We start from the raw sequence: 26164 nt of genomic DNA on the forward strand, positions 1-26164 counted from the left end.
GGTGAGAGGTTTAATTTGCATATTACCTCTTTATTATATAGGATATTTTTTATATTAAAAGGTAGTAGATTATATACTATTCTTTCTTTTGAACTGGCATAAATGCTAGTATAAAATAGCAGACAATCAGGACTAATATACATGGTCAGATTAAAATGTTATAAAGGACAAAGAAGAGCAAAGCCAATGTGGCCTGGAGTAGTAAGGAAAGTTTCCTTAAATTGCAATGTATTGTTCCCTGTTTATCATTTTAAATTGTTTCCCCAGGGAGGTTCTGTTGATGCTTCAATAGCCATTACTTGACACAGTTGTAGTGTAGATTTGAATGGACAATTAATAGAGGTGAAGACATCATTGAAGGCAGTTGGATAGGAAACACAATAAAACTCCCATAAAAATCACCATTGAAAGGACTACAAGGGAGAGGTGAATTTAAGATGTTTTTTTAGAGCCACTTCCTCATTCTCCCTAAACCCATTGCCTGGATTCCTTTTGGCACTGAGCGTGTTTTGGGTCAAGGCTAATTGTTCATGAATGTTGTGTTCTGGTTATCCACCTCCTGCCAGAACTGAGAGGAGGTGTTGTTCCGATCAACCAGACAACAATTATGTGCTCTGTGCATGGTTGACTAAAACAGTGATTAGAAGTGACACTTTGCTGCAAAATGGCTACGTTGGATCGGATGAGTGAACATTCCCTTGGTCCCTTTAATCCTCTTTGGGCCAAACAAAATAACCAAACACACATGCATACACAGCTGAAGTGCTTTCAAATGCCTCAGTTTTTGTGGTTTTTCCAAGGGCAGCTTAACACACCATTGTATTTAATGGTGTGGTGGTCGTTACTAAAATGCTGAGGTGCCTGAGCTCTCTCCAAGCCTCCCTTTATTCTTCTCCTACCTCTACATTTCTGTATTGCATCTCAGGACTCCTGTGTGCAGGTCGCAGGGGTAGGTCAAAGAAGATCCCCACTGGGAAATAGAAGGAGGAAGGAAATCTTGCCATTTCTCGGCTCTTGTGGGTGGAAACTCTTCACACTCCTTCAGTCAAGGGGCATGTGGGTCAGTCTGTGCCCTTTTATTTGAACTTGATTCTGACAGGTGATTTAGATAAGACAAGAATGGTATTTATTTGAGTAGATATGTCTTTTTTTAATGCATAACTATAACAGTACATTTAAAACAGCATTAGCATATAAACTAGTACCCTATTGCACTCTAGTTGGAAAAAACAACCAGCAAATAATAGCCAGAGAATAAACACAAATTGTATGATAATTAACTGCTAAGTTGTGAATGAAAGCATAAATAACCAATAATATTGTAATTATTTTCCCTCCTAGGTAAATACTTTTTGAAAATAATTTCATTGGAATTACTATTGAATTCTCAGATTTATTGCTTTCTTCCAAAATGAAAACCATCCAAATTTCAACATACAGGATTTAGCATCAAGAGCTGTAACACTAAAAAAAATAGCAAATTCAAACCTCCAATGAACATACTTCACTAAACAGCATTTTTCTTCATTGTTGGCTTTTGGTTGTTGTTATTTTGGCTGATTTGGTTTGGACAATTGACATTCAATATCTTAAAATTTCTAAACCCCTTTCAGAGTCTCTGAGTGGAAACAGAAAAAGAAAGAAATGATTCAAAAAATTCAAATAATGAAAGTAAAGAAATTCTGCAGGAGAAATAAAATCTTTCATAAGCCAGGAAAAGGAGGCAAAAAGGCAAGAGGGCATAGAGAAACCAACAAGACAAATTTGAAGTAGGAGAGAAAAATAATGAAAGGTATTATGTTGTTACAGAAATATATAAATAAATTAAAATAAATGGCACGTGGAAATCAAAAGGAAAGGGAGAAATTCTAGTAAAAAGTATTCTCTGTGGTCAAGGAAGAATTGCCCAAGAAATAGAAGACCCAGGTTCCAGCCTCACCCATTGCTAACTGGTGGTGTGACTTTCAGCAGGATATTGAGTCTCACTGCATTTCACTGCCAACTCTGTAGAATCACTTTTGCCTCAGAGGTGTCAGATCACTTCAACTTTTCAAATTCTTTGAGAAAAAAAATTTTTGGATCTCCTTGTTTCTTCTTTGCTGTAATGAACTTGCTACTTTAGACTGACTGAAAATAACAAAGTGCTAATCTAACACAGCTCCTTTTGCAGGATTAAATAGTTAACAACATGGGTAAATGAGTCATTGTTTCTCTAGATCTAGTTTCCTGTAACTCTGCATAATTTTGCTGAGTGTGTGTTACACTGACACAGTAAGAATACCTGATTGTGGATTGATATCCCAGAAATTCTAAGTATGCCTTCAATTCTTTCTTACTACGATGAAAGCAACAAAAGAGTGAGATTAACTTGTCTGTGATAACTGAAGATCAAATTGAAATTTAGGGCCGTACTTATCTAAGGACAAAAGAAATTATTCGGGATATTTCTATGTTGATAAATGTATTGCTGCTACTTTGCTTTTAAGTATTTCATTTAGTGTTTCCATTTTAATTATAATTCATGACCAAAATGAGATAATCTATCTAAAATGCTTACTAGAGTGCCTGGTATGCGGTAAATGTTCAATAAATATTAACTTACTATTATTAACTTGAAAGTGTGTTTATATTTCACAGCTTTTGCTTTCAATATAAAATGATGATCTAGCAAAAGGCACATTTATGTATTAGTTGTAAAGATAGAAACCATTAAAATAGTAAGGAAACAAGATAGGCAAAAGAAAGGAGACATGAATATATAAATTATGATTAAAAGAAATTTTTGCCATGATTTGTTCTGCAACCTGCTCTGTCATTAATTAGTGTCTACACACACACACACACACACACACACACACACTTTAGAAATCCATGTCCACAGCAGGAAGGAATAATTTTTAAGATGTATTAATTAGAGTTAAAAGAAATACCCTTGGAGACTACGTTATTTATTAACATGCATACTAGTAAAATGGCTCTATGTTTTTGTTTGAAAGGGTACCCCCCCTTTCTGTTCTGAAGAAACTAGCAATGCTTCTTTGTGAACAGAAAGTAGGCATCCGACAGGATCCAGCTTTAAAAATAGTGACAGAAGCCCTTTAATGTACGTGAAGTTTCCATCACAAAGGAGAAGTGGGTGGAGTGAGAATCGCGCTGGCAAGGAAAATCTTGTTCTGACTGAAAAAGGAGGATGGTGACACTTCAGGGTGATTGGAGAAAAAGTAGGTGTCCTGATCTTTATTTATGAATTTTGGTCACAAAAAAAATGAAGATGTAGTAACCACTAAGGCAGGTGAACGTGGCCCAAAGCCATCCCCTAGATTAAGGGAAAGTTAGAGTAACAAAAAGCCACTTCTGCCGATACAATGGTTTCAAAAAGGTTTGGACAGATGGAGCATTTCAGAGCTGGCGACACAGAGAAGCCTCAGCACTGTCTCACTGATGGGCTAGGTTAGAGAGAGATAGGCTATTAGGCTAGGTTAGAGAGAGATAGGCTATTAGGCTAGGTTAGAGAGAGATAGGCTATTAGAAACTCAAAGTATTTAAAATATTAATACATCAAACCACCAGGAGACTATGAACACACCAAGCTCTAACGCTCTGCACAACTGAATGCCAATATATGAAAGAAAGATGAAGCTCAGTCTTAAGGAAGCCCAAAGATGGACCAATCAATGCTTGATATAGTTGAGTATGTACATGATATAAGAGCCACATGATACTTTTCTTTATATTTCTTTAAACATTATTGTAGCCCTAGCTGGTTTGGCTCAATAGATAGAGTGTTGGCAGGCCGACTGAAGGGTCCCGGGTTCGATTCTGGTCAAGGGCACAGACCCAGGTTGCAGGCTCAATCCCCAGTAGGGGGGTGTCCAGGAGGCAGCCAATCAATGATTCTCTCTCATCATTGATGTTTCTATCTCTCCCTCTTCCTTCCTCTCTGAAATCAATAAAAATATATTTTTAAAAAAACATTATTGTAAAGTTTACTCATTTACTTTATAGTTGAGAGAGTCTTGCATATGACAGGCATTGTGTTGGGTAATGAGAAAATATTGGATGACTTGAAGTTTCCTATCCAAACAGAACTCAAAGTTTTGTGGATTAAAATAAAAAACAAATAAATTATTAAAGCACCAGTGATAGGTGTTTCCCACATCCAAGGCAAGTACAGAATACAGTGCAAGTAATAGCCCATACTACATAGGAAAGGTGGAGAAAGCATTTCAAGCAGGAGGGATCTGAAAGATTAGGAGTTTTGAAAGATTAGGAGTTTTCTAGGCAGAGAAGAGGGAAGAGAGAGGACATTCCACACAGAATAAACAGCATCAACAAAATACCAAAGAGAAAAGGGGAGCAGAGACTCTTTGGGAAAGGGAAAGGGTCTAGAGTAAAGGATCTTTTGGGGGCATTGTGAAGAGAACTGAGCCAGAAGATGAGGCCTCTTGCGTGACCAGATTATAGAAGGCATTGTGGGACTTGGTGAAGAGTTTGAACTGCATCCTGCAGCTAAAGGGAATGAGTCCCAGTGAAGGATGTGTGTTTTGAAAGATGGCACTAGTGACCACGTGGACCGTAGAAGACAGAGGTTAAAGAGAGAGAGGACAGTTGGAGGGTCTTTCAATCATGCAGATGAGAAATGATAAAAGCTTTGATTAAAGCAGAGTCAAGGAAGTAGAGATAACAGAGGGAGTCAATTGGGGGCTTAAATGATGGGACTTCATGTGTAAGGTAAAGGAGAGAGATCATCAAGGCTGACTTTGGAATGATACTGCACCAGGGATGGGATGAGAAGGAGTAGGGCCAGGTGATGAGTTTCAATAGAGTCAGGTGGCCTTGTAGCACCAATGGAAAATCTTGGTGATTTCTTTAAGAAGCAAAAAATATTTTATTAATTAAAAATTCAAACTGGAAATACAGATTGGAGGTTCAATAGCTTATTGGTGTTATTTGAAAGTTATGAGAGTGAATGAGATGAACAGTGAAGCACGTGCAGGAAAAGATCAATAGAAAAGGACCACAGAAAGAATTCTGGGGAGCAATGGAGACACTGGCAGAGGAACCAAAGACAACGAAACCATGCCAGAAGCAGCACTCACTCAGAGAGGTGGGAGGGAAACTAAGAGAGTTATATTTAGGCTGAAGCATCTGTAAGAAATTGGATTGTGTGCTATTATATTACTGTTATGTATCCAAACATGGGCATATCTAATCTGTGGTCCCACAGAGTCATAAGTAGATACCCCTAGTCTTGTGGAAATAACCAAAATTGCAGGCTCAATAACTATAAGGAAACAAAAGTTATTCTAGAACTTGATGAGCAATGCAAAATCAATAAAGTGAAAGTAATTCCCACACAATGTCCAATATTGACTAAATCTAGAACCATATTGATTTTTAAAAATGCACAGAACAAAAAATTTATTTTATAGCAAACATTAAGGATTAATGAAGGTACAGATGCTCAGTCCAAACAAAGAAATCCGGCAATAAACATGTAAAAAAGGATCTAAATTAGTGATGTACCGCTTGTTCTTCTTGCCTCAAACACTACATGGTATGGATGTTACTATATCCTCTCCATCCTTCACAACATGTACATGTAACACATGAGTCTTTGTGCAACAAAGAATGACACAGAATGTACTACTTTAGACCCAGTGAAGAACATCCAGGTAACTACTTAGCCAGTAAAACTTAAATGAGATCTCTCTTACTTCTATGTCCAAAGGGAAATATCATTGCACCACACTCACAAACCACATGTGTTTTCTCCATCAGTAAATGCATGTCATATGTCAAAAATAAACTGGCCAAGAACGTGTAAATAAATGATTCAATACAACCCATTACCAGTACTGGAAAAAACTCAGAGTATACTGGTTCAACTCAGAGTATAACTTCTACAGACTGTGAATGAGGAACAGCAGGTTTCACATAATGGTTGGTATGTGCTGTCAAGAGAATTGGGGGAGTGACAGGAAAGCTGGAATGTGGATGGGTGCCATCACATCCTGTGAACTCAGACCCACCCTGACATACTGAGATGCCCTACTTTAGGGTCTGTCTCCTCCATACAAAACTATAAATGTCCTCAAGGACAAAAAAACAGCTCCATATTCACCTTTTTACCTCAATACCCGACACAACTTAAACACCAAAGAAATCCATAAAGCTGAATCAACGTACCGAACCCATAGGAAATGTCAAATACAATGATAAATAGGGTATAAATAAACTACAGCCTAGGAAATATAGTCAATAATATTGTAATAACTAAGTATGGTGTCAGGTAGATACCAGAGTTTTTGAGGGGATCATTTTGTAAGTTATATAAATGTCTAACCACTGTGTTGTACACCTGAAACCAATAAAATAGTGAATGTCAACTGTAATTGAAAAATTTTTAAATTTCTTTGAAAAGAACCATGATAAATAAGGAAAGGAGAGCATAGCATAACCATTCACCATGCCTGTGAAATTATTAAACTGACTTCAATATGTGAGGTACTGTGGTTGACCAGGGAAGCCCAGAGAAGAAATAAGATGAAGCAGTACACTATAAGGAGAGACTTTCTCTCAAGCAGAGCACAAAGAGTAAGTGCTGTCAGTTAAAAGGGGGGCAGGGCGAATCAGTAGGGAAAGGGACCCTTGCTTCAGCCTTGGTACACAAGGAAATGCCATTCCCTCCACTGTCCAAGGACAGGTTTCGAGACATCCTTTCCATTAAATTTGGGACTCACCTTTGTGACATTTCAGTCATTTTCTGAACACAGCTCCTCTGATTTTATTAGGTCATGGGAAGTGGTCAGCAAATCACACTGTTCCTGGCACATAGCGGATATCACAAAAATTGTTGAATAACTATATTTAAATTTGTCCTCTCAAACTGGCTAATACATCATAGGCTATCATTAACCGTGGCCGACAACTGGCCACATGTCATTCCAGACTGAGCTCAAGCCAGGGCATAAAAATACTATCAATACTGATAAGAACAACCACCGCCAACGTTTTGATAGTGCCAGACACTGTTCCAGGTTCTTCATATGCATTAACTTGTTTATTCCTCGTTAATAATCCTATGGATTACTTTTATTATTACCCCAATTTTGTAGAAAATCCCCCTGGTGTTAGAAAGGAATCATAGTGCCACTAAAATGGTAGCAATTTAGAAAGGTCGTGATTTTGTGTATAGATGGATGTCAGGCTTGCTAATTATGCTCTGAGCTCTATAACCTTTGGGAACTAACCTACTTGATGGCGGGGGGGAAATCACCAATATCTTGTCAAGTAGACAGATTTTCACTTCTAGGATTTGGCTTCACAGTCTAGGGAGGGCCAGGATGAATTTAAAACTTACAGAGACAGGACTAGACTAACCAAGTGCTGACTGACACAAGAAAATTTAAACTTCTTCAATTCATGCATTTAATCCCATTTGGAGTTCAAGAACTTGCAATTACTCAGCTGTATACATTGACATTTCTAATGCATCATTGAAATTCAGGTCAATTTTTCACATAACGTATGAGATTATCCAATTCAATTCAAATATAATTCCATACACCATGAACACATTCTCAAGTCGATGAGTTTTCTTTATATCTAGAGAAGAGCCAGAGTGATTAATGAATTACAGTTTTACTGATGTAATAATTAACATCTCATAAAGAGGTGAAGCACAGGACAGCGTAAGGGGACTCCCCCAGCTTGGTAATTAACCAAAATTTAATTTTCTAGGAATGTGATGCTACAGCAGGAGGGGAAGATGAGGAGTTAACCTTCTAAGTTCCATGGAACCTGTGGCTCTTCTGAAACTCTAAACAATGGTCTATGTGCATGTGAGTTATTTGGTGTTTGGTTTTTTTATGCAAAGAATGTCCTTATCTTTAGTTTAATTGCAGAAGCAGTCAAGAACCCAGAAAGGGAACAGAATCACAGGTATAAAGATAATAAGTTTTCCCAGCCAGCGTGACTCAGTGGTTGAGCATCGACCTATGATCAGGCGATCACAGTTCGATTTTAAGAAAATTTCCATAATTTACTAAACTTTCAACACTGAATTGAGGGGATACCAAAAAGCATTTCATCAAAGAGGTTAAACTGATCTGGTGCTCTTTCCTTAGACAGTAGACATTCATGTTTTAGTGGAATGCATCACAGTAATGGCTGAGAGCCTGGTCCTGATGTTGGATCCTCAGGTTCCAATCCCAGACCCACTTCTTTCCAGTTGTATAAATTGGGAGAATTTACCTAACATCTCTCTTTCTCAGTCTTTTCATCAGTGAAAGGAATAATCTAGCAACAGCGTCTTCCTCCTGCTGTTGAGATTACACTGTTTACAAAACCCTTATCCAAGCACCTGGCACTTAAGAAATGTAAACTATTGTGGTTATGAGTGTATGCAATGTTACATTTAAAAAATATTTTTTCCCAATTTGCAAGGATGCTTTTAGAGATTCCTGATGGCTCAGCTGTCAGTCATATAAAACCTGACCTCCCTCTATATTTACTTTATGGTTCTTTTGATTATTTTGTTACATACCAATAAGTCAACCATTCATAAGCTGCTTTTGTTTTCCAATGATAACATGTTGTCAGGTTTTTGCCAAGTTTCCTCAAATATGAATTGTGATTTAATTTTAAGTTAAACTTGAAACTCTTGGCACCTACACGCCCTTACACTTGGCAAAATAGAACTTCCTATTCTCAAAAGGCTCAAAGAGTTCTTTTGAGTTTTTACAAAACAACATGTGTGTAAGGAATTAGGTAAACCAAAAATACGTAAATTTTAAATTTCTTTCAGATCCTTTGTTTTTTATTAAAGGAGAAACATTCCCTAAACGTGGAGTTAGTTCTCTGAATTTTTAAGGGTGAGATGGATCAAGAAATAAAGAGATAATTAAAATATTTAACCAAAATTGATTCTTTTGAAAGTGAATTATGGTTTGTCTTAAGATTTATCTATAGAGAAAGGGGAGAGAATTGTACATGTACTGGGTTTGCTCATTCCTAAAGAGCTGCTTGCCTTTAAAATGCTGTCCACAGAGACACAGAAAAGCCCCTGTAAGATGGAGGCAGAGAGACTGGCGCCATTAAAAATTTATTGTGCAATTTTGGGGGAAACTTACTTGTTTTTATACTGTCATTAACCAAGCCTTCTAAATGTTTACACTTTTTTTGTATTCTTTTGTATTTTGTGGAAATGCTTTTGTGTTTAGAAGTTAAGCTGAGGACATGTAGATCAGAAAACACAATCATTGAAGCTTTTTTTTTATCATTTTCAAGCCACTGATAACAACTGCAAAATTATACTTGTCTTTTATGGAAACATACTAAACTGAGAGGACAATGAATTATCAAAAAGCTGATTTAAGTTCCATTCTGCATAAATAAAATCACTTTAGCTCTTGATCATTTCTGGTATGAAAGATTCTAGATTATCTCCAAATAAGCTTCATAGATCTACCGGGCTAAAGGAATTCACTACAAATAAACCTTTAGTCTAACTCCCAGTTCCTAGGCTGAAAATTTTCTTAGCCACTCAAACTTTGGTTTATGGCACCATGAAAATTATCAATATCCAAATTCAAATTGGATGTCAAATTGCACTGATTCTGGAACTGGCAGATCTAGAACACATACCTGCTCCTCTAACTTCACTTTTACCATCATAATCCAAGCCCTTCTCATCTCCTCATGTCTTTACTACTGCAATCCCTTTCTACTTCCCACTTTTTTTTCTTCTGTGTACTGTTACATTTCTCATCTGACATTTACAATCCCATCTGCCTTTACAGCCCTACTACATCTTAGGCTACTGCTTAATGAACACTGGCGTTAGAAGCCAATCTCTTCTCACGGACTGGAGTGTAATGCTGGTGGTCTTAATCTGGCATCAAGAAGGGTTCAGAAACCTGGAGAAGGCATTGTGCATAAATGAAATAAGAGTCCAGAGATGAAACATATTTTTGGAAGGCATTACGGGGAGTCAGAGAAAACTTAGTTAAAGGAACTAAGTTCTCCTTGTCTCAGGACCCCTTGCTTTTTATTAACACAATTTGTCCTAAGGCGAGATAGATATACACATCAAAGGCCAGGGTTTCCTATACACAATCCATTGTCAGATTGGAAGGATTGCTTTTGGCTATTCAGGTGTTTGGCCAGCAGGAGGCAATAACATGTAGATTAAGGTGCCCTGAGCTGTCTGGCAACAAGCAATCAATTTATGCATCCCTTGCAGGTTTGGGGAAATGCCTTCAGCCATCTCCAGATGATTCAGCCCTGCTGACATGCTAGAATTGGCTTCCAGCAGAAGTGAGCACAACACTCCCCTTCCCTGTCTTACAGAAAATGCTCCTACTGTATCCGGTCATGTGGTTTGAATGAGAACTATCATGCTCTAAGGGACTTTGCCCTCCCCAGTCTCCTAATTCAAGTTTTAGCTGTGTTGTTGTTGTTTTGTTGTTTGTTTGTTTGCATTTTGCAGCCCAAAGTGTCTCCATTGCATAGGCTCAACTCCAGTTAGAGTAAAACATTCCATTTAAAGCTCAGCTCTGTACCATCTTGTCCAGAAAGGACAAGTAAATCAGTGCCACTCCCAGCTATGTCTAAGTAATCTGCTCAGGTGCAATAGCTTCTTTACATCTCTCTTGGGAGACGCTATAATAATATTAGTATATGTGTTTAGCTTTCTCCTCTTCTAAATTGTTTGGCAGTAAGACCTTTTCTATAATAAGCACCCAATAAATACTTGTTGAATAAATGAATGATTGGCTGGATGAAGAAAACAATTTTTGCAAAGAATTCTCTAAGGCTTTTTGTTTTTCACCCAGATGTTTGGCCGCACAGAAACACTTCCGAAAAGGAAATAAATTAATTGGTAATAAACGGTGTTTGCTCTAAGCTTCCATTCAAGTCATTGTAACCCAATTCATGTCACCACAATGTTCAGGCTGCATGTTTGTGCTTTCTTCACTTTCACAGCCAAACACCTGCAGTTGACCAAGCACACATACCACAGTATTTTTAACATGACTCAAATTGACCGAGAGAGTTGACAACTTCCCAACATCCAGCTGAGCACAAACTAAATGTCAGTGTTTTCACAGAGACTGATTTAATAACATAGGAAAACCTGGGATTTCTCTTCCGTTCTGCGAGTTTTTCCAATGCTGAACATCAAGGTTTCGGACCTATTTTTCTTTCTTTCAGACGAGTAGTATGAAAGAAAATTCAACTGACCCCTAGCTACTATAATCTCTCTCACAACCCCTTTTTCCATTTCAATCAATGATTTCCACTGAACAATGCTACTAAAATTCTTTTTCCCTTTAGAGTGACAGTAAAACCAGCCACACCACTATTTGTCACTTTTAAACTGGGCTCTGTGACTTTCAACATTCAGGCCAAATTGTGCTCGAGGCATCAAAAATATTTCCTCAAATAACTTTACATTTTAGAACACTGTAAGCTAGCTTTATGTTCTTCAAGATTAACTCTGTAAAATCAATAATACATGGACAAATTTATATCCTATATAACTAACACTATTCTATAAGGTTTTGGGGTTTATTTGTTTGTTAATCCTTGCTCAAGGATATTTTCCCACTGATTTTTACAGTGAGTGGAAGGGAGGATGAGAGACACAGAGAGAGAAACAATGTGAAAGAGACACATCAATTGGTTGCCTCCCACAAGTGCCCCAACTGGGGTGGGAATCAAGCCCACAACCGAGTTATGTGCCCTTGACTGGAATCAAAGAACCATAGACCCTTCAATCTGTAGGCCGATGCTCTCTCCACTGAGCCAAACCAGTGGGGCGTGTAGTTATTTTTTTGGTGAGCAGAGAAGATAGTATTTCATTTCAGATTTTGAATCCAGGAAATAAGAGTAAGGAACTCATTATTTATATTGCACCTAGTAAATCAATGAATATGTTTAAAATGTAGTGGGGCCCTAGCTGGTTTGGCTCAGTGGATAGAGCATTGGTCAACAGACCGAAGGTCCCGGATTCGATTCTGGTCAAGGGCACGTACCTTGGTTGCAGGCTCCTCCCCAGCCCGGGCCCTGGTCAGGGCTCATGCAGGAGGCAACTGATCGATGTTTCTCTCTGTGTTTCTCTCTCTCTTCCATTCTCCCTAAAAAAAAAAAAAAAAAGGAAAAATATCCTTGGGTGAGGAATAACAAAAATAAAAATAAATAAACATTAAATGTAGTGGGATTATTAATGACCATATAGTAAATGGAAAAAATTATTTTGATCTGGAAAAAGTATATATATTCTCTATTGAGCAAAACTCAAAACCATATAACTTTGCTTATAAGAGGTTTGCATATAAGCATAATCAACACCCACATCTAACTTTGCTCAAAAGCATTAAATGCCTACTATATACATAACATCTCAGTAGGTTTTAAGCGGCATCATAGGGTTGCCTTTATTTTTCCAGAGGCTATTTACATATTTAGTGGGGAGGGGGTTGTATGAAAATAGCCATCATTGTGTAACCTCAACAAGTTCCTAAAGTTTAGATGTATGTCCTTGGGCTGCTCTTAAAACTAAAAGGTAAATGTACTGTATGAAAACATTCAACATTACTTGATCTATGTATTATGCATTGATTTGTATCTAAGGCTACACCTACTTAAGGTTGGTACTTATGTGGAATGCTTTATCCTTTCCTCCAATCTATGGCCTACCAATTTGATAATGAGATTTTAAATTCCTGCCATTGTTATTTTTTTAGGTTGTGTGTGTGTGTGTGTGTGTGTGTGTGTGTGTGTGTGTGTGTGTGTGTGTTTATTAATTTCAGAGAGGGAGAGAGAAAGAGAAGCATCAATGATGAGAGCGAATCATTGATTGGCTGCCTCTTGTACGCCCCTCACTGGGGATCAAGTCAGCAACCCAGGCATATGCCCCAACCAGGAATCGAACTGTGACCTCCTGGTTCATAGGTCAATGTTCAATTACTGAGCCACTCTGGCAAGGCTAGGTTATGTTATTGTTTACACAGGATGAGTACATTTGACAAACTGAAGGTAAAAAAGAAATACCAGAAACTTAGAATTCATTTGTAGGAGGTTTTCAAGCTATATGATTGGCAAATTCCTCTCTAATCTTCCACTCATAGAATTGCATTACAGCTTGCTGTTACATTCTATTTCTGAGTTTTTTTCTGTAATATACAAGTTTCTATTTTTTTCTAATTATGGTATTACTAGAGGCCCGTTGCATGAAGATTCGTGCAATAGGCCTTCCTTCCCTTGGTTGCCGGCATCGGTTTTCCTCCGGCACCTGGAACCCAGGCCTTCGCTCTAGCCAGAGCCTTCAGTCTTTGCTCCGGCCGGAGCGCCGCTCCTGTAGCTCCCTCCACCTCCCTCCCCCTCATAGCAGGCGTCCCACCCCACCCAGCCACTCCACACCTGCATGCATACTGCCCAGAGTCCCAGAGCGGCTGGGGGGCGGGGCCACAGCCATCTTTGTTGGGTTAATTTGCATACTCACTCCTGATTGGCTGGTGGGCATCACGAAGTGACTGTCAATTTGCATATTGCTCTTTTATTAGTATAGATATTAAGAAAGAAGATCCTCGAGTTTAGGAAAAGGATACAGGCTACTTTGAACTGTTTTAACAGAAAATAATCTTATTTTGCCTAGAAATCTTTTGACCTTCTCCCTGAGATCCCACAGAGCGTGGTGCAGCCTGAGTTTCTGGGACTGGCTCTTTTCAGGTTCTTTTGCTTGTCCTCAAACACAGTTTGTGCTGCTCCTGGCTGAAATTAGCCAGGCAGATGGAAGCCACCATTCCCTGGACAAAGATAAGATAAAAGTGGTAGTCACGGTGTCACTACAATTTGGATTCACAGCATTCAATTTAATATGCATTTATCAAAATATTATCATGTTCAAGACACTGAATGTGACCTCACTCCTCACACATTGAAATAAGTCAGAATCTTGCAGAAATATAGATGTCACATCTTTTCATTTTTGCCAATGGGGAAAGAAGTTGGGAAATGAATTATGGGTTACACTTAAATTTGGCTTTGAGAGATGAGAGGCAGTCTTCATAGCCTTGATAGAAAATATTTTTTTAAAAAAGCAAAAAAAATCTTTTTTTTTTTTGCATTTACCAAGTATAATAATTTAAGGCCTTCGAGTGTTCTTAAAAAATTTGAGTTATTACTATTTATGATTATTATTACTTTCTACCTAACATTTGAGTTATTACTCTTTGTTATCACTGCTACTTTCTACTTAATTTATTATTACTACTAGAGGCCCGATGCACAAAATTCATGCAAGAGTAGGCCTTCCTTTCCCCAGCTGCCAGCACCGGCTTCCCTCTGGCATCCAGGATCCAGCCTTCCCTCATAGCTCCGGCTTCTTCTGGAAGGTCATCTGGAAGGGCGTCTGGTATAATTAACATATTATGCTTTTGTTATTATAGATTACTTTATTAAAAAAAACAACAATGTTTTGGTTTTTTTTCTACCTGTGGGAACTTGAGAAATCAGACAACTAACATGTATTGGGCAACTAATCCATGTCAGGAACTATAGTATGGATTAAACATACATCTTTTTGCTTACAGTAGTACTAAGACTGATCTTGTATGTGTATTACGTGTCATTGAGTCAGCCTGGTAACTCTATGAATGAGTGATGTCCACAATGACCTATCTTCAACAGACCTGCTCAGCTCCTATAGCTCAAGCCTAAAACCCTTTTATGAAGTCTTTCTACAGTGTATTTAGCCTAAATCTCAAAGTGAAGCAACCACCCATAATAAACCAACTGACTAAATGAAGTCTTCTTCTAGTTCTTTAGAGAGCAAACAGACATTTGAAGTTGCTAAAAGCATGACCTGGGTACATCTGCACATTGATCAGTGAACTCAGAATATTCATTTCATGCATTCATTTTATATAGCCGACAATAAAAACGCCCTGGAATCATAACTTGCGTATAATTTGGTAGACAATGTTAAGGGTTTTAGCACTGTTTATAATAAAGGGTTCTGAAATTTTAAAAACCTACAGTCTGCGTTCTCTTGAGTTTCTAAATTTCCTTTTGTACTCTGAAGTACCATTACATTTATGTACTACATCTTGCTATTCTTCCTTAAGAAGCAGATTATTGCTTTTATTTTGTCCCAGAGACATGGCTTGTTGTACACAGCTGACTCTGTCCTTCATTGGAATAATTAATTTTGACCTACATTTACCTTACTGCCATTTCCTCTCACTTTTGCTTCCAAAGACAGTAGATCCCCTTTCCACCTTAACGCACTTAGTGAATCACTGTTAATTTTAGACCTGCAAGAAACATTTTAGAAATGTCTTTCTAACTTTGTTTTCTGATAAAGTAACTCATCACTGGTTTCAGAGTTAAACCGCATTTGAACACCAGCTCCAACCTAGACAAGTCAAGTGACCCTATTTTAGGCAAATTTCATTACCCCTCTGATCTCCTTTCTCACCAGCTTCCTATGAAGAGTCGTGTCTACCTCAAAGCAGAATTGGAGGGATCAAAACAATGACATTGCCGAAACCGGTTTGGCTCAGTGGATAGAGCGTCGGCCTGTGGACTCAAGGGTCTCAGGTTGGATTCCGGTCAAGGGCATGTGCCTTGGTTGCGGGCACATCCCCAGTAGGGGGTGTGCAAGAGGCAGCTGATCGATGTTTCTCTCTCATCGATGTTTCTAACTCTCTATCCCTCTCTCTTCCTCTCTGTAAAAAATCAATAAAATATGTTTTAAAAAATCAATGACATGCCTAAGGTGCCTACTACCTGTTATCAGCAATTTCAAATGGTTCAGCTGAATAGATGCTGCTTCCGTCCTCTCCATGGAAGAGCCTGGCCAGGCAGGGATTTCCAGGGCAATTGACCTCCCTGAGATAAAATGCAATGCATCTCATTCCAAGTCCATAGAAAACAAGGCGAGCAATAACCTTTATGGCTAAGATGGCTAAGATGTTTTGTCTTTTTTTGTCTTTTGTTAGTTTTGGTAGAAAATCAACCAAATATTGGCTTTGCCTTATCTACTACAGAACTTCCCTAGAGGAATATAAAGTGATTTTCTTTCCGTTTCTTTGGTCATTTTCCAGTTCTCTAAGGGTTATATTTGTTGACATATGCAGTAACTTTTTTTTCCCCCTTGTGAAAGCCCAGGCTGGAATCTTAATTTCTTAAACACTGGGTGTTTTGTTAAATTCCTATTACAAGTTTTCATCACCCTTGATAAGAAAAGACTTTCAGACAATACCATACAGACCACAGGACCCTACTGTTCGCAGATACTACTGTTTCTGAAAGGCAACTGAATAAAAACTGCTGACTTCAAACATTGCCTCGGTTTCTACATCAAGTAACAAAGATATCTTTAAAAGTTTGGTGGTTTTTTTTTAAAATCCAACTTCTAGACAGACTTTTTTGCTTTCTTTAACAAAAGCTAACTTCTTTTTCCTTTACTCTTTCCTAGTGGAGCAAATCCTCATTCTGTTCCTAAAACCCATCAGTTCCCTGCCTCAGGGCAAAAATGCCATTTGATATTCATGGAAACTCCAAATCTGGCTCACAAATGTGGGGACAAGGCACAGGGATGAGACCATAACCAGGCCATGAAATTTAATATTTGTATCCTCAGATTTATTCCCCATGATGTTCAAGTAGAATAATGAAAATATATCAGGATTTCAGCAGAATTCTTACTTTTGCTAGCTTTATCATTAATTTATTTAGAAAGATGATTGTCAGAGATGGGGAGAGGAAGCCTGTAGAAACTTGAACTAGAGCTACAGATTTATCCAGGTATCGTCTAAAGGATTTAGTCTAATGTTTCCCACGTGTTTTGTTTCCACGATTTTTCAATCCTTTCTCATCAGGCTTACCCACTGTGTATAGCAGATTTTTATGACATTCTGATCAGCTTTTCCAATCAAAACAAAATTGGCACAGACTATTAATGAAACTAGTAAGTTACATCAACTCTCATAAATGTCCTTTAATCACAGGTAATCTTGGTTAAATCCCTGTTCTTCTTATATTTAAAACTCAGGCATAATAATTATTGTTTAACTATCAAAGAGTTGTGTCCACACTAGTTATATTTTATCTAAGCTTTTACAGGGGAAAAATTGGGGGGAATTATCATGATTCCTCTTCAACATCTTGAAATGAAAATTTATCTGTGGCCATCTAGCAATTATTTCTACCTACCAAAAGGTTACTAATGGATACTGCTAGATCAATATGAATGATTTCCTTTTTTTTCTCTTTCCTTATACTTTATTCTCTGAATTTTCTAAATGTTATATAATAAGCATGTATTCTTCTAGTATAAATTTAAAATATTTTACTGTAATGTGGTATGAGCTAACTTTCTCCAAGGCCAAGTTCCTCACAGATTTGTGGAGGAGGTATGTTCTGAACAAGATTTTGAATGGAGGTAGTGTTGTCACTTGGAGGAAGTGAGTAAAGGAGGAGCAATGTTCAGAGAGCAATGACAAGGATTATTTCACCAGATATACCATCTGTGTGCTTAGAACTTATGAAAATTTGCATCCACTATAATTTTCCCAGCAAGGATAATGCAAAAGCGAATTTGTATTTCATAATGATGATTCCTTGTAGCAAATGTTTGCATGATTTACATAGTTTGAATAATATATTATCTTTGATTGATTACTGATTACTATTCTGTCTAGTTCATTGGCTTTCAAACTTTTCTGTTCATAACCCACTGTAAGAAATATATTTTATATGACAATTCAGTATACACATGTGCACACACATTCACATCATATACCTAGGTCAACTTTAATATCTACATTTATATTAGAACTCAAATCTCTAGCTATCTAAAAGAAAATCGTGTATTACAATACCTACTCTTGCAACTATTCTATTCTATTCCATTTTTAAAAAAATACTGGTAATGGCCAAAACCGGTTTGGCTCAGTGGATAGAGCATCGGCCTGCGGACTGAAAGGTCTCAGGTTCAATTCTAGTCAAGGGCATGTACCTTGGTTGCGGACACAGCCCCAGTAGGGGGTGTGCAGGAGGCAGCTGATCGATGTTTCTCTCTCATCGATGTTTCTAACTCTCTACCCCTCTCCCTTCCTCTCTGTAAAAAATCAATAAAATATATTTTAAAAATACTGGTAATGACTTACTAAATCAATTAATTCTATTATATACTTCTGGATAGCTGGTCACAGTTTAAAAACTACTAGTTTAGTACATTCTTAAGTGACAAAGTCTCCATTGCCTGAAAGCAGAAATTTAGCAAATATATTATTACAGGTGTCTTGGCTTAATCTGAAAATGCCCAGGCTTGTGGAAATATAAAAGACCAACAATGTTCTAGAAACAGAATCATCAGGATTTACTTATGGACTTTCTGACGGAGGCAAGAAAGAACTGAAGATGACTCTGGCGTTATGTTCCTAAAGGATCTGAGAGGCCAGTCACCCTGTGGACAATGTTGGAAACACCAGAAATGGATAATGATTTTCAAGTACGATGTGGTCTTTTGCTTGTTCTTTGAGACCAAAATTTTTCATCCATTTCAAAATGATCAAACTTCTCAATCTGTCATCTGGCCTGTTTTACTTTTTATTACTTTTGTGTCTTTTATTCTCCACTAATTTATAACCATGATTTCTACTTCCTTCTTCACTTGCTACAGTACTGAGTGTGGTATTCTGCCAGGACATATGTGCCAGACATGTTAAAAAACGAACTGATTTACTGAAATATGATTTTTAAAAAGTTGAGTGTGCAATTCTCTCCTCTTTATTCTCCACCTCTCAGGGACAAAAGGGCATATTCTCTACTTGAAAGAGGGATCTGACCTAAGTAAGTTGAAACTTAGTTCAAATCCCAGCTCCTGACACTTGTAGAAAAGGGCATAACTCCTTGATTAGTCAGAATGATCTCAGTAACAAGTGACAGAATGCCAAATCAACCTGGTTTGAGCAAAAAAGGAAATTGTTGGCTCACATGACTGAGTCATTATCTGGTAAATATTGATTCCGGGAATCTAAGGCTCCTTCTGCCAGTCCTCTTTTCCCTCCGTTGGCTTTATTCTCCATTTCACAATATCTCTCTTTGTGGTAGGAAAAAAGATCTCTAACAACTCCAAGGTTACATTCTACAACCTAACCGGGGAAAGAGAATTGCTTTCCCAATTATTCCAGAAAAATGCCCTGAAGCTAATGCTCATTGGTTTTAATTTACCTGAGTTGGGTCATATTCCCATCCCTGAACCGACCTCTGTGGCAGAGGTGCACTGCCCTCTATGCTAAGCCTGGCATAGGGACCCACCCCTGGATCAGAGGGGGCCCAACCATCTGAACCACATGGGTGGAGAGAAAGAGTTCTCCAAAGGAAAATTAGGATATGTGGACAAGGAGAAGAAGAGGCAAAAAATAACAGATGACCATTTTATCTCTTTATATCTAAAAGCCTTAGCTCTCCAGTATCTAAAATATAAATAATATTGCATAAAGTTAGGGTGAGGATTGGATCCAGCAAGCAGGTAAAGACCAAGGCAAAAGAATAGGTACCCAATGAGGGAACAAATGACAAATGATAAGATAAATGAGGTAAAATGGTAACCATAGGTGAATCTGAGTAAAAGGATACACTTTCCCTTTAATATTTTAGTGTTTTTCTACTTTTTAAAGTTTGAAATCATCCTACCTAATAATAGACAAATATGCAAATTGACTGCACCTTCGCTATGCCCAAGCCACGCCCACCAGCCAAGCCACGCCCACCGACCAATCAGGACACGTACGCAAATTACCCCAACCAAGATGGCGGTTCATTTGCATATCAAGACAGGGTAGAAAGAAGCCAAGAGCTGCAGAAGGGAGCAAAGCTGTGGAAAAGCAAGCAAGCCAGGGGGAGGAGAAGGGAGGAGCGGAGGCGGGGTCGGGGGAGAAGGAAGGAGAGCGGGCGGGCTGGCGGAGAAGGGAGAAAAGCAGGGGGGCTGGCGGAGAAGGCGGGGGGAGAAGGGAGGAGAGCAGGCGGGGCGGGGTAGAGTGCAGCAGGAAACACTATTGCAGGATTCTTCCTGTAACGGGAACGCTAGTTTCTATATAAGAAGCTTTTTTAAAAAAAAAATCATAGTTTCTCAGTAACTCTTATTTATACCTCTCCCAAGCCTGACTGAACAATATTGATGGTTGTGAGAACTTTTTAATGATGGCATTGCTTTTGGTCCTTCTAAATGTGTTAGAATTTAATGCTATTAACAAAAGCAATTTAATACAGATATTGGGAGCTAGAGTATTTAAGCAGGCAATTTTTTAAAAATTCACTAAATGAAGCTAGAGATACCATGCAATCATAATTTGTTATCAAGTATCATAAATATTATAAAATACCAATTTGGGAAAATTCTATTGATCACCAGAGATTCCCAGAGCTCCCTTGGGAAGTGGTATTTCTGTAGATGTCAGACTCATGGTATTAGCTGTAGAAACCTAACCAGCTACTCAGTAATAGGAGAGTAAAGACCTGAGGGGTATTTCCAGGATAAAGGAGCAGAGATTTGCCATTCTTTCTCAAGACAGAAAGATAAGGAATAGAAAATGTCTAGGGACAACCAGAATCCACTTAGGAATTTTTAAAAATCACTTACAGATGAATTTACAAAAAAAGAAAAAGTTCTAAGAGTCATAAAATGATAACTAAAATACTGTCTGAAATCTTGATTTGCCTAGGGAGTCAAGAATTTATGGTGCATCACCTAACCAGATGTGGTTTGTGTTTCATGATGTGAACAGTTCTGGAACATCCCTTCTCGCTGAGGAATTAATGGCTGAATCCTCAGAGCTGAGAGAGGCAAGTTATTCAAATTTTGAGATCATCAGATTCACCAGCTGATACAGAGGAGTCCGTTTTCTCTTAATTGAAACCCAAATGGCCCTAGCTAGTTTGGCTCAGTGGATAGAGCATTGGCCTGTGGACTGAAGGGTCCCCGGTTTGGTTCTGATCAAGGGTACATGCCCAGGTTGCAGACTCGATCCCCAGTAGGGGGTGTGCAGGAGGCAGCTGATCAATGGTTCTATCTCATCAGTGATGTTTCTATCTCTATCTCCCGCTCCATTTTTCTCTGAAATCAATAAAAATATACTTTAAAAAAAGAAAGAAAGAAACGCAAATCACCATATGGACCCTGGAAAATATGGCTGCATTTACATTGAAATTTGAGTGACTTGCATAAAAGTGGGACTAGGGATACAATGTTTATATTCTCAAGACTCCCTGAAAAAAATTTGTCAGTTCACTTTTCACACTATTTAGCTCACGAAAGGGGAGAAGGGAAATGTGGAAATGGGCATATAGAAACAAGAAGGGGGGAGAAATAGAGAGTGAAAGGAAAAGGAGGTAACACCAGAGTTTATATTGACCTATTTTCATTTTTTTTTTCCCTTGGGCAAAACTGACCGAAAGTTAAGGTTTTTGAAGGAAAAGCAAGAATCCATATATCTGAATGCCATAAGTACTTAGTCCAGAAGAGAGCATTTAGTTTAGATGGGTCCAGCTCCTGTTTTATAAGTGGGAAAATTGAGGCTTAAAGATGTTAAGTAATGTGACTAGCATAGTGCCTACAAGAATGACAACTCAGCTGAAACCGGTTTGGCTCAGTGGATAGAGCGTCGGCCTGCAGACTCAAGGGTCCCAGGTTCGATTCCGGTCAAGGGCATGTACATGGGTTGCGGGCACATCCCCAGTGGGGGGTGTGCAGGAGGCAGCTGGTTGATGGGTGTGCAGGAGGCAGCTGGTTGATGATTCTCTCTCATCAATGTTTCTAGCTCTCTATCCCTCTCCCTTCCTCTCTGTAAAAAATCAATAAAATATATTTAAAAAAAAAAAAAAGAATGACGACTCTAAAGCAAGGACTTCACTTTTCTGGATTACAAGGAAAAGTATTTCCTTAGAAAAATTCATAATTCAGCACAGATGCACAGATAAAAACAAATGAACCCTTAGATGACCACAGAGCCAAAAGTGTGTTGTTGTTTTTTGCGTAGGAATTCTGTGGCTCATCCATTCTTAGTTTACCTTATTTATTACAACATATCAACAATGGATTGCGAGCATTTATTTCCAGATTCTTTCTGAATGAAGGCCAGGGACAAATGGGAGGAACTGGGTAGTAGAAGGAGATACTCCTTCTAGAGAAAATCCAACGTAAGATTTCCCTTTTAAGTTCCAGGGATATTGATTGCTTTAAGCAGGTTATTTTTTTTAAGAAAACAAAAGACTCAATAACCTTTGAACCTCCCACTTTACCTGCCTAAATGAGTTCAAAGAGAAAAACCTGCTTAAAGGAAGGGAGCTAGTATTATCATGAGTGAACTGAGTGTGGCAGACAGAGAGGAACCTGCAAAGTCTGTTAGACTTCCCTTTGCGTGTCATTGTTTCTGGGTGTCCCATCAAGAATTTGTGTTCAGATATTTGCTCTTTCTCACCTACCTTTACTTTCTCTTTGAAACGGCCCACCTCTGCCCTCCTCTCCTTAGTCCAAAACAGCATTTAATCCTCAACGGCCCATATTGTCTTTGGATTCCATATTCTTAGCGCACTCTCATATGTACCTATGTAAAAAATTTTGTTATTTTCTCCTATTAATCTGTCTCATGCCAATTTGATTATTAGACCAGCCAGAAGAACTTAGAAGGGTAGACGTAAAGTTATTTTTTCCTCCCCTATAACATAAAAGATTTTTGTGTAGCCCTAACTGGTTTGGCTCAGTGGATAGAGCATCGGCCTGCGGACTGAAAGGTCCCAGGTTTGATTCCGGTCAAGGTCATGTACCTTGGTTGCGGGCACATCCCCAGTAGGAGGTGTGCAAGAGGCAGCTGATTGATGTTTCTCTCCCATCAATGTTTCTAACTCTCTATCCCTCTCTCTTCCTCTCTGTAAAAAAATCAATAAAATATATTTTTTTTAAAAAAGAGAAAGAAAAGATTTTTGTATAGTGTTGCCATGTACAGTGTATATTTGTTGGGCTATGGTTATCTGCATTTGTTCCCCTTGATTTGGTGATACATTCTCATTTCATCGATGTGCGCCAAGATCATCTATCCAAGCGCCTCTAGTCAAGTGGTAGGCCCATGACTCAAGCTGAGCCAATTGGATTCTCCCTTGAAGGTCTTTAAATCTTGAATCAAAACACAAAGGCCTAGAGGTATTCAATTTTAGGGGAGAAGAGACTGTCCACAATTTCCTACCACTTGGACTCCTAATTCCTGTCTTTCCCTGAGTTTACACCTTCCCCTCTTGTTCAGTAGAGCTGGCCATTATCATTTTAATTCATGTCTTTTCTGTTTAAATGTCAGCCCTTACCTTGCTCGGAGCTTAGGAGGGGAGATGCTGTACTTCAAGACCTACCATGTTACCTGTACTTAGAAGACCTTCAATGAATGTGTTTGGAATACCTGCTGTAATCAAGGTAAAGGTTGGCTACCATTGAAACACATAGGTTGATCACCTTATATGGTCTGGAGGTACATGTAGAGAAGACTTTACCAGAGGAACATGATTGAATGTCATCTTTTTACCTCCCACAGAGACTTTTACAGAGTTGGTGCTCAATAAATGTTTGAATCAAAACCATGAAATCTTATAAATATAAATAGAATTTCAGGGAAACTGAAATTGATAAATTTTACTAATGCTGTTTTACAACCTTCTAAGATTTATTGTAAAGTACGGAATAGGCCAACACAGACTGAAAAAAATTAAATCTTGCCCAAGTTGGTAATTTTCATCTCCCTTTCCTTTTGCCATTGAGTAATGTTACCATCTCTTGAGAGCAACAGAGCTGAGTTTTTCTCATCCAGGCCTGAGAAATAACAAACAGCCCTGCCTTTCTTTGAATGCCAGAGACAGTAACAGGAAAAGCTAGAGAAAATTCTCAGGAGGAAATGCTAATTTGACCCCTCTCCACAAAATGTTAACACTTGACAGCTCTATGTTTTATGAGTCTGACACCAACTTATTATCAGAGTAAAGAAAGCCTTTTGAGTTACAAACAGAGCTTGACTTTCTTTGAAAAAAAAGCCTACATGAGCCCTGGAAACTAGAGCCTATGTAAGATTTGGAGCACTCTGGGCCTATGTAAGATTTGGAGCACTCTGACAATGTAATTTTTTTGCCCATAACCTTCATAGTCTTTGCTTCTGGGCCTAAAATAACATATTTTCTTCTTTTATTACCAAAGGCGAAGCATTAGGAAAACTGTATTGATGAAAAATATATCAAGAAAAACTTAAGAGTAGAATATTGTCAACAGTCTGGCACTCTAGGATTGTGCAAATAGATTAGAATAGTATGTTGAACCCAAGCAATAAATGTCTATTAAAACATTTCTATTCTGCTTAGATTTTTAGGTGTTATAGGCATTGATCTGGTTATATACTCTTCTACCAAGGTGTTCAAAGGAAGTTTTAGATAATTTGAAACACACTTTAGTGTGAATAAAGTCAGTCCCAAGATTTTGTCATTTGGGACAAATGACATGCTAGTGCATGTCAATTATAGGACCAAATGGTTGAATAACAGTCAAAAATGTGAGTTTGAGTTGCATATTGTTTGACAGCTGTAAAAATTTTTAATCTCTGAGTTTTGGTTTCTTCGTCACTAAAAATATAATAGTAATTTTTATGGGGATCTTGTGAGGATTAAGTAGAATAACATATATTTAAGCATTTGTCCACTCTAAGGCACTATTCAGCAGATGATGATGATAGTGATCATGAACAAAAAGCAGAGGGAAAAATCACTTTAAAACACAAGTGTCTTCACAAATAGGTCAAAAGATTCAACCCACACCAAAGTCTTCAGAGAACTCTGCATCTTTGCTGAGAATCTTCATTGTGCTTTTTCCTGTCCAAAGTGATGTTTTCTTCTTCTATTCTGTCTTTATTTGTCTTCTTACAACTTCTGCGTGAGGATTTGAAGCAGTTGATAGCTATGGTTTCTATGCTGTTCTCGCCCATAGATCTTAATATGGTACCATGAATCACTTAATTTAAAATGATGCCAATCATTTATCACAATAATGACAATGAAGAGTTTTCTTTCCAGATATCTGCTTACCTCTCAAGCAACTAAAGGTTAATTTTAAAACATTTGATAATTTTATATGCCTGATCTTCTCAGAGTAAAGAATATGGTCTTTAAGACCTGGATTTCAGCCCTAGCTCTGCCACTTACTGGTCACGTGACCTTGAAATAAGTTAACTGAGCTTAAGAGTTCTCATTTGAAATGGGGATAGTTATATCTTTTTTAAAAGGTCATTGTAAGACACATGTGGCATGGCATATGTAAAGTGCTTAACAGCATCTGGTACTTGGTGGGCAACAAATAATTAGTAACTGCTGTCAACCCTAATTCAACTCTTCAGAATTTGCACAGTGGACCGTAACTATTACAAGGACAGGATTCCTCCTGAGACTTCCATAACTTCCTGGATATGGGAGGCCAGAAATTCTCTGGAAACTGCTGAAATGTTTGCTTCCAGATCTGATGAATTCCAGGACTTGTGAAAGATGGAGAAGTGAAACCATTAACTAACATCTGCAAAAACCATTATATATGGATGGGTAAAAATTTTGAGCCAGTTCTCATTGGATTCCAACCATATTTCTTCATGTGTAGTTTCTACTTCTTTTTGTACTTTTCTTTGGGCTTGGTTCAGATCTTCTTCTGTTAATGCCAGTGAATTCCCCTATGGCTTCAGGAACAAACTTGTTCTCCTGTGTTGTGTGTAGAAGTTGAAGACTTGATTATGAAGGGACAAATGCAACCACAATTAGAAGAAGCTACATCTTGTGTGACTTAACAGCTAGAAGGAATGTGTGACTCTGTGGTGAATTCTTCTTTTTCCCATTTGTTTGTCAGCTGTTTGGTCTGTTGAAAGCTGGAAAGAATACCTTCTCCAGTTTTCCTCTTCATCCTGTGCATTAGTCCTTCAGTTCTAAAATAAACACATGATTCTCATCATAAGAAAAATAATTGTGTAACGGTGTAAGGTGTTGGATGTTAACTAGACTCATTGTGGTGATCATTTCACAAGATATACAAATATTAAGTTATTATGTACATCTGAAACTATAATGTTATATGTTAATT

The sequence above is a fragment of the Cnephaeus nilssonii genome, assembly GCF_951640355.1.
Source record: "Cnephaeus nilssonii genome assembly, chromosome: 3".
In the NCBI taxonomy this organism is placed as follows: Eukaryota; Metazoa; Chordata; class Mammalia; order Chiroptera; family Vespertilionidae; genus Cnephaeus; species Cnephaeus nilssonii.